This window comes from Arachis hypogaea, chromosome 13 (assembly GCF_003086295.3).
Source record: "Arachis hypogaea cultivar Tifrunner chromosome 13, arahy.Tifrunner.gnm2.J5K5, whole genome shotgun sequence".
NCBI lineage: Eukaryota > Viridiplantae > Streptophyta > Magnoliopsida > Fabales > Fabaceae > Arachis > Arachis hypogaea.
Genome location: NC_092048.1, coordinates 27,182,057 through 27,196,363, shown reverse-complemented (window position 1 = coordinate 27,196,363; position 14,307 = coordinate 27,182,057). Strand labels below are relative to the sequence as shown.

The following is a 14,307-nucleotide window of genomic DNA, read 5'->3' as shown; positions in this document are numbered from 1 at the left end:
ATTCTTCTTATTGGACCTATTGAATTTCTTTTATCCAAGGGATTATCTTTGAAGTTGTCAATTGAATTGAGTCTAGCAAACTTCATTGCTCGAGTGTCCTTGTTTGTTTGGAATTGGATACATTCTCTCAAATCTTTGAGTACTATCCTTGACATTTGACTCTCCTTTTTAAATCTTGTGTCCTTCTGAGTAGACTCGAGAATTATTTTGATATCACGTGCGACTTGTAGACGTAGTAACGCGATGCGTTAGTTCTTTAAGACGTGATGTGTGCATACGAAAGTTGAAGCGGTAGGTGTGCAACGTTAAGAGTTGTGGGTGTCTTGTTCCTTGCGAACGAGTTTGCAGTCGTTAGGCTTATGATCAGATATGGGGATTGTTAAGTGCCTGATGAGGTTGGAAAGTTGAAGCCCTGAGGCTGATATGAGATTAGTGTCCGGATGTTAAGCACGTTGTTTTAACCCCATCCTGTTTTATAGCCTTTGATGCTTTGCCCTACTATCACATGATTGACCCATGTTATCTTTTGCATCGAGCCTACCTTGTAATGTTTGCTTTGCAATCACATTCCTACCTTTACACCCTTATGCATATGACGATCAAAGTATTTGAAAATCGTGTATATATGATTATATTTTGAGATATTTTTGCTTCATCCTTAAATGTGTTCAAGGATGAACTGTTATGAAATTTCTTTGATTTTGTATCAATTTTCGAGGGCGAAAATTTTTATAAGGTGGGTAGAATGTAAGACCCAGAACTTTTGAAAATTCTTATTATGATCAAGTCTCAAATCATATCATATAGTTATTTATAGCCTTAATTTCAGAGATTATTTTATTAAAGATAATTAAGGCAAGTTGTGATTTATTGAATTTGAGACAAGTTATGATTTATTATCCAATTTCATAATTATTGAATCATTTTCTATATTCAAATTATAAAGTTGGTAGTTATGAAATAATAAGGATTTCTATATAATTTGGATTAAATAATTAATATTTTAAATATTACTACTGCTACTTTGGAAAATAAAGGGTTTAATTATATTATTTCTAATTATTTTGATTTGGGCATTTTATGGAAAATAATTTGCAAAATTGGTGAGCAAATAGTATTTTCTATATGCAATTAGTGTTGGATTTAAAATTGGGTTTCAAGTACTATATTATTCCCAATTTTATGTGAAATTACCAAACTACCCCTAATCATAATTTTACTCAAAAACCCTAACCCTAAAACCCTACCCGGTTACCCGTTGCTCCCCCCATGTCCCAGTAGCCAAACATACGGTTTCCCCTTTCCCTTCCATGAAAGAAAGACACAGGAGCAGAAAGAGAGGAAGAGAAAGGAATATGCGTCAGTGGCACTGGGAAGGTTGTCGCCTGTCATCATTGCGAGTCACCGTCCCTGAGCTGCAGCACCATGGAGCCAGCTTCGTCGCGCTGCCTCGGCTGTCTGTGCTATCGCCGCCGCCGCTGGTTCACCTGGCGCCGCCGTCGAAGTTGAAGCACGGGGAGAGAGGGTTCGCGAGTGAGAAAGGGGTGACGGCCTGGATCTGCCGCGCCTAGTCTCTTCTGCGAAGTCACCGTCGTCGTCCAAGCCCGTCACCGCCACTCGCATCGTTGCCGTCTCTGCCCAGCGCCGCCGCAGATGATGGGTCGCCGGGAACCACCACTGAAGCCCGTGTAGTCATCATCCTTGCCAACAGCGAGAGAGGAGCAAGATGAATCTTTCTGCCTCTGTTGTTCTGGTCTGCTGAGAAAGGAAAGATGCTGCCTTTGTACTTCACGCGTCGCCGACGAGCACGGAGAAGAGGAGCTGTGTCTGCGTCACTGCCGTTTGAGGGGCTGTGCTTAGCCGCCGTTGTACCGCCCTGCTTCACCGTGACTGAGCTCTGTCACTCCCTGCTCTTTGGGCTTGTGATGTTGTTGCGGAAATTGCTACAGGAAGAGGAACAGGCTGAGTTACCGTGCTTTGGGCCATCGGGAGTGGTTATGTGGCTTCCGGGATCACCGCCGGAGCTCCGGGCTGAGCTTCTGCCACTTGAGACCCTGCTGCTACTGTGTTCCACCGCCGGTAAGAGTTTTGAGTTTGGTTTCTGCTCTTTCGGAATTCCAGAAAGGTTATTAATGCCTTGTGATTGTAACAGTTGCCGTCACCGGGACTTTTACTCGCGATTGTCACTTGGGGTCACTGATGGAGCCGCTGCTGGGTTGATATGGAAATGCGGCTGCTTCGTTTTGTTAATTCAGTGAGTGTTTATGTTTCAAAAAGCCTCGCGTTAATATTCGTATGTGTTTGATTAATGAATGAGTTTTGGTAACGTGGGATCGAGTCCTGATTATTATATGTTGCGAATAGTGTTGCTATGGTTATTGCGAAAGTGGCTGGGAGCTGAGGTTTTGGTTATTGATTTCGGACTGAGGCGAAAAGGACTCCATGAGACGTTTGGGTTATGAAATTGCGTTTTGAGGTAGGGACGCTTTCCAAAAACTATATTTCTATATGTTGGAATTATTACATATGGATACTGATGTGAGAAAATGTGTATTTGGTGATTGTATCGGCCTTATGTATTATTTGATTGACTCGAATGTTTATGGATGTTGGTTTGGCTGAGTTGTTGTGCGGCTTTGTGAAATGTAATGTTTTGAAGCTGATTCTTTAAATATTTGAAATCTGAGTTTAATCCGTTGAGGATTGGTTTGAATTGAGTCAATTGTTTTGATGATGTTAAAGATAGAATACTCTTTGGAATTCAGCCTGGTTTGCTTTCACTGATTTGGTTTTGATAAATGATTTGCTGCTGAACCGATTCTTTAAAGCTTTAGAAATGAGTTAAATTGATTGATATTGAGTTGATTTCTGAAATAGTTTCCTTGAGATATGCCACTGAGGCGACTGTTGGATTTAGTTTGCTTTTGAATTGATTTCTGGTTTTGGGCTGTTAAAAAGGAATGAGAATCGGTTTAGTTGGGACCCGAACCGGGTGGCAAAAGTCCAAGTTTTAGGGGAGGTGCTGCCGAAATTTCTACAAAATCCTACTCTTGTTTGTAAAGTTATTTAAAAAGGGTTGGATTTGAGAAATTGTATTAATTGATTTATTAAGAGAATATTTATGTTTTCAAGCTTAATTTATTTAATGAACTTTATGCGTTGAGTTCGGCTTATTTAGAAACGAACTATTTGTACAGTCTGAATCACTGAAGGAAAGAATGATGCTCTAATATTGATTTCAATATAAAAAGGAGCTTTTAGTGATTTTAAAAGAATTTAGACTTTTGATTGAGTAATCAAGTTTGAGGCATTTTGGAAGAGCTAGAAAAATGGGTTCCAAAAAGAAACCTGAAAGTGGTTTGATTCAAATGAACCGGTTCTGTTTCAAATGAGTTGATTTTTTGACCGGGTTGGAACTTGTGATTTTGTATGATCGGTTTCATAATAAATTCAGTTTTATTTACTTGAACCGGGAATCTATGATTTTAAAAGTTTCAATGAATTTTAAGGAATTTATATAAGTTGACCTTCCCTAAAGACTTGGGACTCTGGCAAGAAACTTTTGTTATAAAATCCCATTGTTGGATGGGTGATTTTGAATGTTCCCAAAAAGAATCTTTAACTTTCCATGGTTTTGGAAGTTTTGGAAAGAGAATGCCGAGAGTGGCTTTGTTTTAAAAAGGGAACTCACTTTGAGTAAATTTAGCTTATGAGCCTGAGATGATTTGAGAAATGAGATCTTTAAAGCCAAGGCTAAAAAGAGTTGAAATTTGATTTCAAAGTGAAATGGCTTGAGAAAAGTGATTTATGGCTTAAATGCCGGTTTTATGAATTTGATGATGTTGAATGGTGGAAGTGTTGTTTTGTTGTGAGCCGGAATGGCCGTGTACGCTATTGAACTATGGCTGATTGCTGAATGAGTTGTGAGCCGTATGGCTGATTATGAATTATGAACTTAAGCCGAAGGGCTGTATTTATTGATAAATTGGCTGGTTCCGGATTGAACCGTGAGCCGGATGGCTGAGATGGATGGTGATCCATGGTTGAGTACAAATGCATGTATGCAATCGAATGAATTGTGAATTTAAGCCGGATGGCTGAGATGAATGTTGTATGCGAGTATGCTTGTGTTTTCTCTCTGGTTGTAAGGGTGACAGGGCACCGATACCCTCTAATGGCGACAGGGCGCAGATACCCTCTAATGGCGACAGGGCGCAGATACCCTCTAATGATAATAAAGCGCAACAGAGAGACTGTGTCCGGGTTAGCTACCAGACACGTCGGGTTGGCTTGGTAACCGACAGATGATATCATCAGCCACTAGGGACAGGCATGCATCATATGCATTTGTGTGACATTGGTTGGGTGTGCATATTATACTTGGTTTGCCTATGTGATTAATTGCTAACTGTTCTACTTGTAATAACTGTTTGCTTGTGCTTGAACTTCCTATCTGTGTTTGCATCTGGGACTCTGTTGGATTGTGGTGATTGGTTGTTGGTTGGATTGTTTGGGCCTAGGGCCGTGGTTGGAATGAGATGAACCGATGGTTGATTTCAGTTTTGTGTTTTTGGTTTGGAATAAAATATGAAAGGCTATTTTGGTTCAGTTTAGATAAACCTTTTTGAAAGGCTTTTGATATTTTGAAAATTGAACGGTTCCTCTTTTTGAAAAGATTTCCGACTTTACTTTTATTGAAAACTGTTGTTTTTGAAAAGAGGCATAAGACGGTTATTAATCACTGATGCGGTTATCTTCACGTATCCTATTACAGTAATTCCCAAAAACCCTCTACTGAGAACCCTTTCAAGGATGATGTTCTCACCCCCCCTACATTTTTTCCCTTTCAGGATATGGGCGCAGAAGTTACGAAGAGTTTAATTAGTTGTTGAGATGCTCTGTATTGTTTTAGTTATGGTTTATTGAACCCTCGCCATTATCTTGATATATTCTGTAAGAGGGATAGAAATTGTATTGGTTAATGCTTGTAAAGTTATATATATATATATATATATATATATATATATATATATATATATATATATATGGATGTACTCTTTATGAGTTGTTGTAAGTTGTATGGCATTTATGGATATATGATATCGGATGAAAGTATTTTTTGGATCGGTATTTCGGTTTAAAAGTTTTAAACGGGCTCATATTTTAGTATTAAATAGCATAAGTGTCGTCGTAATGTCCGAGCTATCAGAATCGCGCAGCCGGAAGCGTGAGCTTTGGTAGTTAGTGTGTTACAGTTATCAAACGAGAAAAGAAAAAAAAGATGAAAAAAGAGGAGGAGGAGGAGGAGGAGGAGATGTTGGTGAGGAAGACGATGATGATGACGACGATGACGATGACAGCGGAGGAGAAAGAAGAAGAAAAAGAAGAAGAACAAAAACGTAAAAAGTGCCTTAACTTGATTGAACTTAGTTTAAAAAAAAGGCTTAATTGTCTACAATTTTTGATAGAATTAATACTCAAATTGACTCTTAAAATTTTAATTACCTCAATTTAGATAGTAAAATTTTACTTTGTAACTCATGTTAACCCCTAAAATGATTTCTGTTAACAATGTGATGCGTGACATGCTGATAAAAACAATCGGTGCCAAATGTCTCGTTCATGTGGAATTAAAAGATGATGTGTCTATTAGTGATACATGCCACGTGACATACTAACATGAATGATAGTGCCATGTGTCAGTTATATAGCATGTGTCACAATATGATTTGTCCACTTGTCACCGGTATACTATCACTTTAAGTGATTTAAATTAGCCTCTAAATTTTTACTTACGACCCATTTTAGCTACTGAAATTAAAGAAAACAAATCAAATTATTAGCCCCTAAAATATTTTTTTTATTTTTTATTGAGATAAATACTAAAATTGATACCTGAAAGATTCTAATCTTAGCAAAATGATACTTGAAAGATATTACTAACAAAATGATACTTCTTTTTTTTTATTGCGCCATCATCCACATCTATTTTTCAGTCAATTTTAAATTCTTCTTTACAAAATGAAAAATGGTTATGGTGGTGGACATGGTGCTGCATAGAGACCATGGTGTAGCTGGTTATTATGGGGATGGTAAAGAAAGAGGATTAGAGAGATGTTATGGTAGTAATGCTGGTTGAGAGAATGACAATGATTATTGAGCCGGTTCGATGGAAAATATGGTAGTGCCTGTAAAACACATGAGCATTGATTATGGAGGAGATGGTGGAAATGGTGGTGGCGGTGGTATTGGAGGAGCACATGGAGGTGGCTATGGAAGTGATGGCGGAACTAATGAAGGTGGTGGAGCATACGACAGTAGTGGAGGTTGAGGCGAGGCGCTATTTGAATTCTCTAAAGTTTGAATTTCACTTTAGAGATTAAAGTGTGATCTCTCACTATTTATTTTATAGATGGGGCCAAAAATAAATATGAAAGAGAAACCATCTAAGAGTAGAAAATCACAATTTATCTTCTAAAGTACAAATTTAAAATTTAGAGGATCCAAATTCCTATTTTTGTGTGAGAGAGCGAGAGAGTGCATTGAAAAAAAAGGAGTCCAATCAATTAGAGCCAACTAGGATAAAAAAATATTTTAAAAATAAAAATAAAAAATCAACAAAAATTTTTTTTCCTTTTATGTTTTAGAGGTTTTTTTTGTGTTTTGGATGAGATTTTTTTACATTTTATATATTTCTTTTCTTAATTTTTGAATATTTTTTATCTAATATTTTTTAGATGTCTCGTTTTGTTAAGTTTTAAAATATTTAAAATGATTTTTGATATTCTTTTTTGTTAGGTTTTTGATGCTTTTTTTCGTTAGGTTTCGCATTTTTTTATTAAAAGATTTAAAATAATTTTAAAAATAATTTTAGAATTTTAAAAATAAATTTTAGAATTTTTAAGATGATTTCAGAAATAATTTTAGAATATTTTAAATAAATTTTGGAATTTTGAAAATAATTTTGAATATTTAAAATAAATTTTAAATTTTTAAAATGATTTTAAATATCCTTTTTTGTTAGGTTTTGGTTTTTTTTTTTTGTTATATTTCGAATGTTGCTTTTAATTAAATTTTTTTTAAATAATTTTGAAAATAATTTTAAAATTTTTAAAATAAATTTGGAAATTTTTAAGATGATTCTAGAAATAATTTAGAAAAATTTAAATGAACTTTATAATTTCAAAAATAATTTTAAAAGTTAAAATTAATTTAGAATTTTAAAAATAATTTTAAATATTTAAAATAAATTTTTAAAATAATTTTACAATGATTTTCGATGTTTATTATTATGAAGGTTAGAATTTTTTTTAGATTTTAGAATTTTTTTATGAGATTTTGGATATTTTTCATGATAATTTGAATGCATATTTACTAATTGATTATAGGTAGCTACACTCTTTGTTAATTCCCAGAATTGTTTTATTCATTGAAGGGGAAATGCATAATAATTATCGCATTAGTATTATATATAACTAAATTTAGACTCCCATGTTGTCCGGGAAGAAAATAAATATAAAATTAAAAGTTTATACATAAATTAATTTTAAATAAAATTACAAAGATACCCAATTTTAATTTATTTATATTATTTTATATTTTTTTAATTAGTGACTTTTTTATTTTTTTAGATTATATTTAAATACTATAGTATAAATATGAAATTATTAGATGAAATGCAAGTTTAAATATAATGTTTCAATAGTTGAAATTAACATTTAATTTTCTAATGTTATTTTTTACTATTCACGATAATACTATATATTTTTAATAATATTACAACTATATAATATTAAAAAATGTAAATTATTGAAAGAAAAAAAAAAGCAGTATATAGATGATATAACTAATGAATACAATCAGACCAAAAATTAAAAAAAAAAAAACTAAAAAAAGTATAAACGGCATGAAATATAGTTGAATTTGACATTTAATCTTCTAATTTTATTTTTCATGACTTAAGTTGTAAGATCCTGAATTTTTAAAAATTAAATAATTAATTATTTATGAGCTAATATATTATATTGAGATGTAATTTTTAAGAAATTATTTTTTAATAAAAATAATTAAATAAAATTTTATGATTATTGAAGTTTAATTTAATTATTACTTATTCTATTAAATTTAAATTATTTATCAAAAAATAATTTGATAAAACAAAAATTAAATTAATTTTTATTATTATTATTATTATTATTATTATTATTATTATTATTATTATTATTATTATTATTATTAAAAAAAGAAAGAAAATTAGGAAAGAATGGCCGAAGCCATTAAATGAAACAAAAGAAAAAAAAAAGTTAAACGTAGATATTTATATGCATGTATGTATATATATAAGGACACATGCACCTCAATCATCATATAATTCCATTTTCTTTTCTTTACTTTACCGAAAACCAAAAGGCAAAAGAAAAAGAAAGAAACGTGGCTTAGGTGCATGAAAAAAAAAATATATATATATATACACACGTAACTTGACACCTAATGAATCTTTTATATCTACGAATTACCATTAGCCTTAATTGTCTTCATTTTCTTTTATTTAACACTTGAACCCAAAGAAAAGAAAAAGAAAGGCCGAGAGAGAATGTGATACTTTTATGGAAACCAAGTTTTCGACTCTAATTTTTTGCGTGATTCGTAACTCTAATAAAAAAATTTAATTCGGTAAAAGTGTTTATATCCTTCTCTTCTACACGTTGGTGTTATTTTTGTTTGGTGAAAGCTGACGGTGATGTAACTCTCTTTTCTCTTGAGTTTGGTCAATTGGAGTTCTAAGAAACACAGACGATTTCTGACGTTTCTTTCTTCAACAGTTCGGTCAGAAAGCTTTTTCAAAATTTTCGTTGATTCTGATTTCGTACGAAAGTAGGAAATTTTATTTTAAAATTAACTATTTTAATTTATGAATGCCATGGAAGTCTAGTGGATATTTGCAAATAATCTATGATTGTTTGGAATAACTGAATGATAAGTTTGAATTGTATTTGTGACTGAATTTGATGAATAAGTGTTTGATTTCTTGTTGTTTATGAATGCTGAAAATTCTAATTAATGGCTGGTTATAATGAATATTTGTAGATTTGGTATTGCTTGTTGAATGAAAAATATAAATTGAGTGTGAATTGAGGCTGTAATTGATGCTGAAAACTCTGGTTATGTCAATATCTTGGTTGGATTGTTGATTTGAGAAAAATATTGGTTTGATTTAAGAGTAAAGGATTTAATATTCGAAATGGTTGAGAAATTGTTTGGTTGGGACCCTAAAAGGGTGGCATAACCCGAATTTTAAAGAAAATGCTGCCAAATTTTTATAAAACTCTAAGACTATTTAAAGTGTTATTTAAAAGCAAATCTGATTTAAGAATATTATTTGATTTCAATTTATTACGAAAAGAGTTTTGTTTCAATTCAATTTATTAAGAAAAGTATAATGTTTTAAACTCAATTTTTTTAGAAGGAATTTTTCTTTAAGTTGTGTTTTGAGTTTGGTTTGATAAGGAAAAAAAGAATAAGAACGAAAAGTAAAGGAATGAGAGATAATTAAAAGAGTCTCTGCCACAAGAGAGTAGAGAACAAAGATTAAAGGAATATATTGATTAAAGAAATGTCTGCCACAGGAGAGTAGATGCGACTTTTTTGGGTTTTAATGCCAAATGTATGTATAGTGGGGACACCCACACACTGAGAACTATTTTTCAGATGTAAACACATTGAAACTCACACTGTATGTGGCCTAGCCGTAAGACTTATAAGTACACTGGATGCATCTGGAAAGCCATATCTGGGACTCGTGCCCAGATAATGTCGGGAGCAGGTAGGCAACCGACACATGAGCTCATGGCCTGCATTAGGAATAGACATGCATCATGTTGTTTACACATTTGCATTAGATTGTGTTTGCTTGTATTATTTATTTGTGATTGTGTTGTTTGTCTTATTGCGACTTGCCTGTATGTTCAACTGAATCTCTTGCGTGTACTATTAGTTTGTGAATGTATTAATGTGATTAGAAATTGACACTTTGATTGAGAATTAATTATGTGGCTGAGAAATGGTTAATATAACTAGTCTTAGATTTAAAATTCGTTTTGGGTTTAGAGATTTTGAAAGAGGTAATTAATTAGTTAAAGTAAAACCAAGAGTATTTTCAAAAGGTTTGATAAAACTATAGTTTTCTTGAGTATGTTAATTATTCGCACTTTATTCATTACTTTTACGGCATTCCCATTTTCTACTGAGAACGTGTAGTTTGTTCTCACCCCAAAAATCTTCCACCCTTTTAGTGACATAGGTTCAAAGACTCACTGCGGACGGTTATTAGTTTTGTTTGAGTTAAGTTATGTGTTGAGTTGTTTTCATAAAATTCCCTCGTCTTTATTATTAAGGTTTTATTGTTATACAGAGGAATAGGAATTGTATTTGAGTTCCTTTTGATTTATTTTGTACAATATTTATTATTATTAATAATTATGTAATTATTATTACTTGGTGTTTTTTGATGATTGGGTTTGATTAATAAAAAAACACAAGTTTCCGGCATGTTCTTAAAATTTAAACGTGAAATCGAACTAAATACTCAATATTAAATAGTAAATAAGAAAAATAGGTTAGTAACGCCTCACTGTTGGTACGATCATGACGTGCTAAAAGTTAAGATGTTACATAAATTAATACGATGCATTTTCAATATTACAATAAATGATATTGAAAAGTATAAATTGTTAAAAAATAATATATAAATGATATAATTAATGAATACAATTAGACTAAAAATAAAAAAACTAAAAAAAATTGTAAACGTATAGTATTTTAGGAATTTATCACCTGATATACATGTTTAACAAACTAAAAAAAAAGAATTGTGGTTATGAATCAAATTCTTCAAATATTTGTGCAAAACATTGAAATACTAAGAATGATGGAAAAAGAATAAGAGACGAATGATGAAAAAAGAATAAGAGACAAGAGATTATATAAAAAAAATGAAAACGAAATGATTAAGTACGATTTTGGTCCCTAAGAGATAGGCCAAAAAATTTTTTATCCTTAACCTTTTTTTTGCATACAAAATCGTCCCTAAGGTTTAACTTGGTTTTAAAACCGTCCTTCGAACCGAAATACTCTTCTCCTTCTTCACCAAAATACCTCGTTCTTCTTCTCCATCACAGCAACATCTCTTTTTCTTTTTCTTCTTCATCATCATCCGTAGCGCAATCAGAAGAAATCAGAAGAGCACAAAAAATTAAAAAACAATGAAATAAGAAGAACAATAAAATCAGAAGCGCAATAACAATGAATTCAAAGAAATAGAATCAGAATCAGAAATACAACAACAATAAAAACATAATTAAAATCAGAAGCAGGAGAAACAGAAGCCATCAACCCAACCTCCGGTCGCCACCACCCCCCACTGTGCTGGTTCTACCTCCTTCTTCCTCCCCTTCTTTTCTTCTTCCTCTTCCCCCCAACTGCCAACCATCGCCATCCGTCAAAAGCCAGAACACGTCATACTACCGTCACATCTCTCTCTCTCTACATCACCCATCGCCGAGGTAACCTCCATCTCCGCGGTTCCACCTCTCTCTTCCCCTTTCCGCGAACCCAAAACCTCCGAACCCTAGCGCCGCCGTCGAAACCCAAGCCGCTGCAACGTCTCTCTCCTTCGTCCCTCCCCAACCTAGTCGTTCACTCGTGCTCGCCATCAGTTCCCTCACTGAACAAAGATCATCAAGGCTTGGCCTCTTTTCTCCACAAGCTCGTTGTCGCCGTCGATCCGCCACCGCCGGCCCCATTGTCCCAACCACCAGCGAGCTACCCATTCTTCTTCTTCTTCCCCTCTCTCCTCACTTCCACCGTGACAAATGTCGCAATCTCTGTTTCTGTTCCTGTAGCTACCAGCATCAGCGACCACCACAGCCACTGCCTTATCCATGCCGCTGCTTCCTTCACCACCATTTTTCCTTCCCCGTGGTTTGCTTCTCTCTCTCTCAGCTCTAGTACTCTCTTTCTTTTTTTTTTCTTTTTTTTTTATAATTTTTTCGGTTAAGGGTAATTTGGTAATAAAATTTAAGATTTAAGTAAAAATGACGATTTTAAAACCAAGTTAAATTTTAGGGACAATTTTGTATGGAAAAAATGGTTTAAGACGAAAAAAATTTTGACCTATATCTTAGGAACCAAAATCGTACTTAATGTGAAGTGAATGTTGATTTATATAGTAAATATAAGGAGTGAGTATGAAAGAAGATAATGAATTGTGTTTTATTACTCAATTTATACCTATTAAGAGAAATAAAATTAACATTAAAATCATATAATATCCTATATAAAAGTAAATAATAAGAGAATATGATAAGGATAGAGACTTAGAGTAATTTAAAGAAAATAAATGGCATAAAATTGAGAAAAAAAATGAAAAAAAAATATAACTTATAATAATGACACACATAAGAAGTAAAAGCAAAAAGATTAAAAAGTAATTCAATTAAAAACAAATGAATTAAAAGGTAATTCAATTAGATAAGTAATAAACAAATTGTACCAATTAACTACTTAAACTGACATGACAAAATATTAAAAAGCTAAAAAACTAAGAATGCATTAGGAGACTACCTTGGACCCTATTTTAATATATTACTTGCATGTTGCGCAGGAATAAAATAGATATACATTGTACAAAATGTATAAATTAATTTAAAATTTAATAATTATAAAACTAAAAATTTATACATAAGTTGGACTTTAAGTAGAATTATGAAATTACTCGATTCGAATTTATTTACTTGATTTTATATTATTATCTTTATTTTTATTCTTTTAAGTAGTCACTTTTATTTATTCTTTTTAGATTATATTTAAATACTATAGTACAAATATAAAACTATTAGATAAAATGTAATTTTGAATATAATGTTTCAATAGTTGAAATTAACATTCAATTTCTAATTTTATTTTTCATAGCTCACAATAATATCATGTATTTTCAATAATATTACAATTAAATTATATTAAAAAATGTAAATGGTTGGAAAGAAAAAAAGTGATATATGGATGATATAACTAATCAATACAATTACACTGAAAATGAAAAACTAAAAAAAATTTTAAAGGACATGATATATAATTAAAATTAACATTCAATTTTCTAATTTTATTTTTCATAACTCACATAATACCATGTATTTTCAATATATTACAACTAAATAATATTAAAACTATAAATTGTTGATAGAAAAAAAGAATGATATAACTAATAAATACAATTAGACTAAAAATTAAAAAAGAAAAAAAAAACTAAAAAACTGAAAAGGTCTAGTGTGTTAGAAATTTATTCCCTAATAGATATGTTTAGCAAATTAAAAAAAAAAGTTGTAGTCATTAACCAAATTTTTTAAATACTTCTGCAAAATATTAGTAAAAATAGAGGAAGAAGAATAAGAGGTATGAGATTGTATGAAAAGAAGAGATAAAGAAGACATGTGACATGTGAAGTGAATGTTAATTTATATAATAAATATAAGGAGTGTGTATGAAAGAAGAGAATGAATTATGTTTTGTTACCCAATTTATACCTATTAAAAAGAAATAACATTAACATTGAAATCATATAATATCCTACATAAAAGTCAAGAGTAAGAATATAAAAAGCATAGAGTAACTTAAAAAAAAATACCAAAAAAGTGAGAAAGAAAATGAAAAAAAATCCTAAGTTATAATTTTATATAATAATTATAAGAAAGAGTGGATATAAAAGATGATAAATTATGTTTATACTTAATAGAAAAAATAATATTAATATTAAAAACATATAGTATTTTATATAAAAATAAAGAATTAGAAAATATAAAAATTAAAAAGTAACCTAAAAAAAATAAATGTCATGAAAGTGAAAAAGAAAATTAAATAAAATCCTAAACTATAATAATGAAGCACATGATAAGTATAAGCAAAAAATTTAAAAAATTAATTAAAAACAATAAATTAAAAAATAATTCAATTAGATAAATAAGTAAAATACGCTAATTATTTACTTATACTAGTATGGTATAATATTAAAAAACTAGAAGACTAATAATATATTAAAATATTATCTTAAACTGTGTTTTAATATACTATAAATAGATCAATAAATAGATAGACATGATATTACCAAGAGATTGGAGGATAAACAAATTACAACGAAGAGTTTATCGCGTTTGTAAACATGCTTACGTACCTAGTATAACTTTTTGTCATCAAATAATTATGATAGATTCATAGATCCAAAAATGTGTAGTCAGTCTCGTTGTCAAATTGTAT

General features: G+C 31.3%; 1 long non-coding RNA gene across 1 annotated transcript; it reads left to right on the top strand.

The window, feature by feature from the left end:
- Positions 1–1,199: 1,199 nt before the first annotated feature.
- On the top strand, positions 1,200–4,985 carry LOC112735836 (uncharacterized). The gene is made up of 4 exons (XR_003168566.3): positions 1,200–2,079; positions 2,153–2,254; positions 2,365–2,476; positions 4,851–4,985. It is a non-coding gene; the product is annotated as an uncharacterized lncRNA (long non-coding RNA).
- Positions 4,986–14,307: the final 9,322 nt, after the last annotated feature.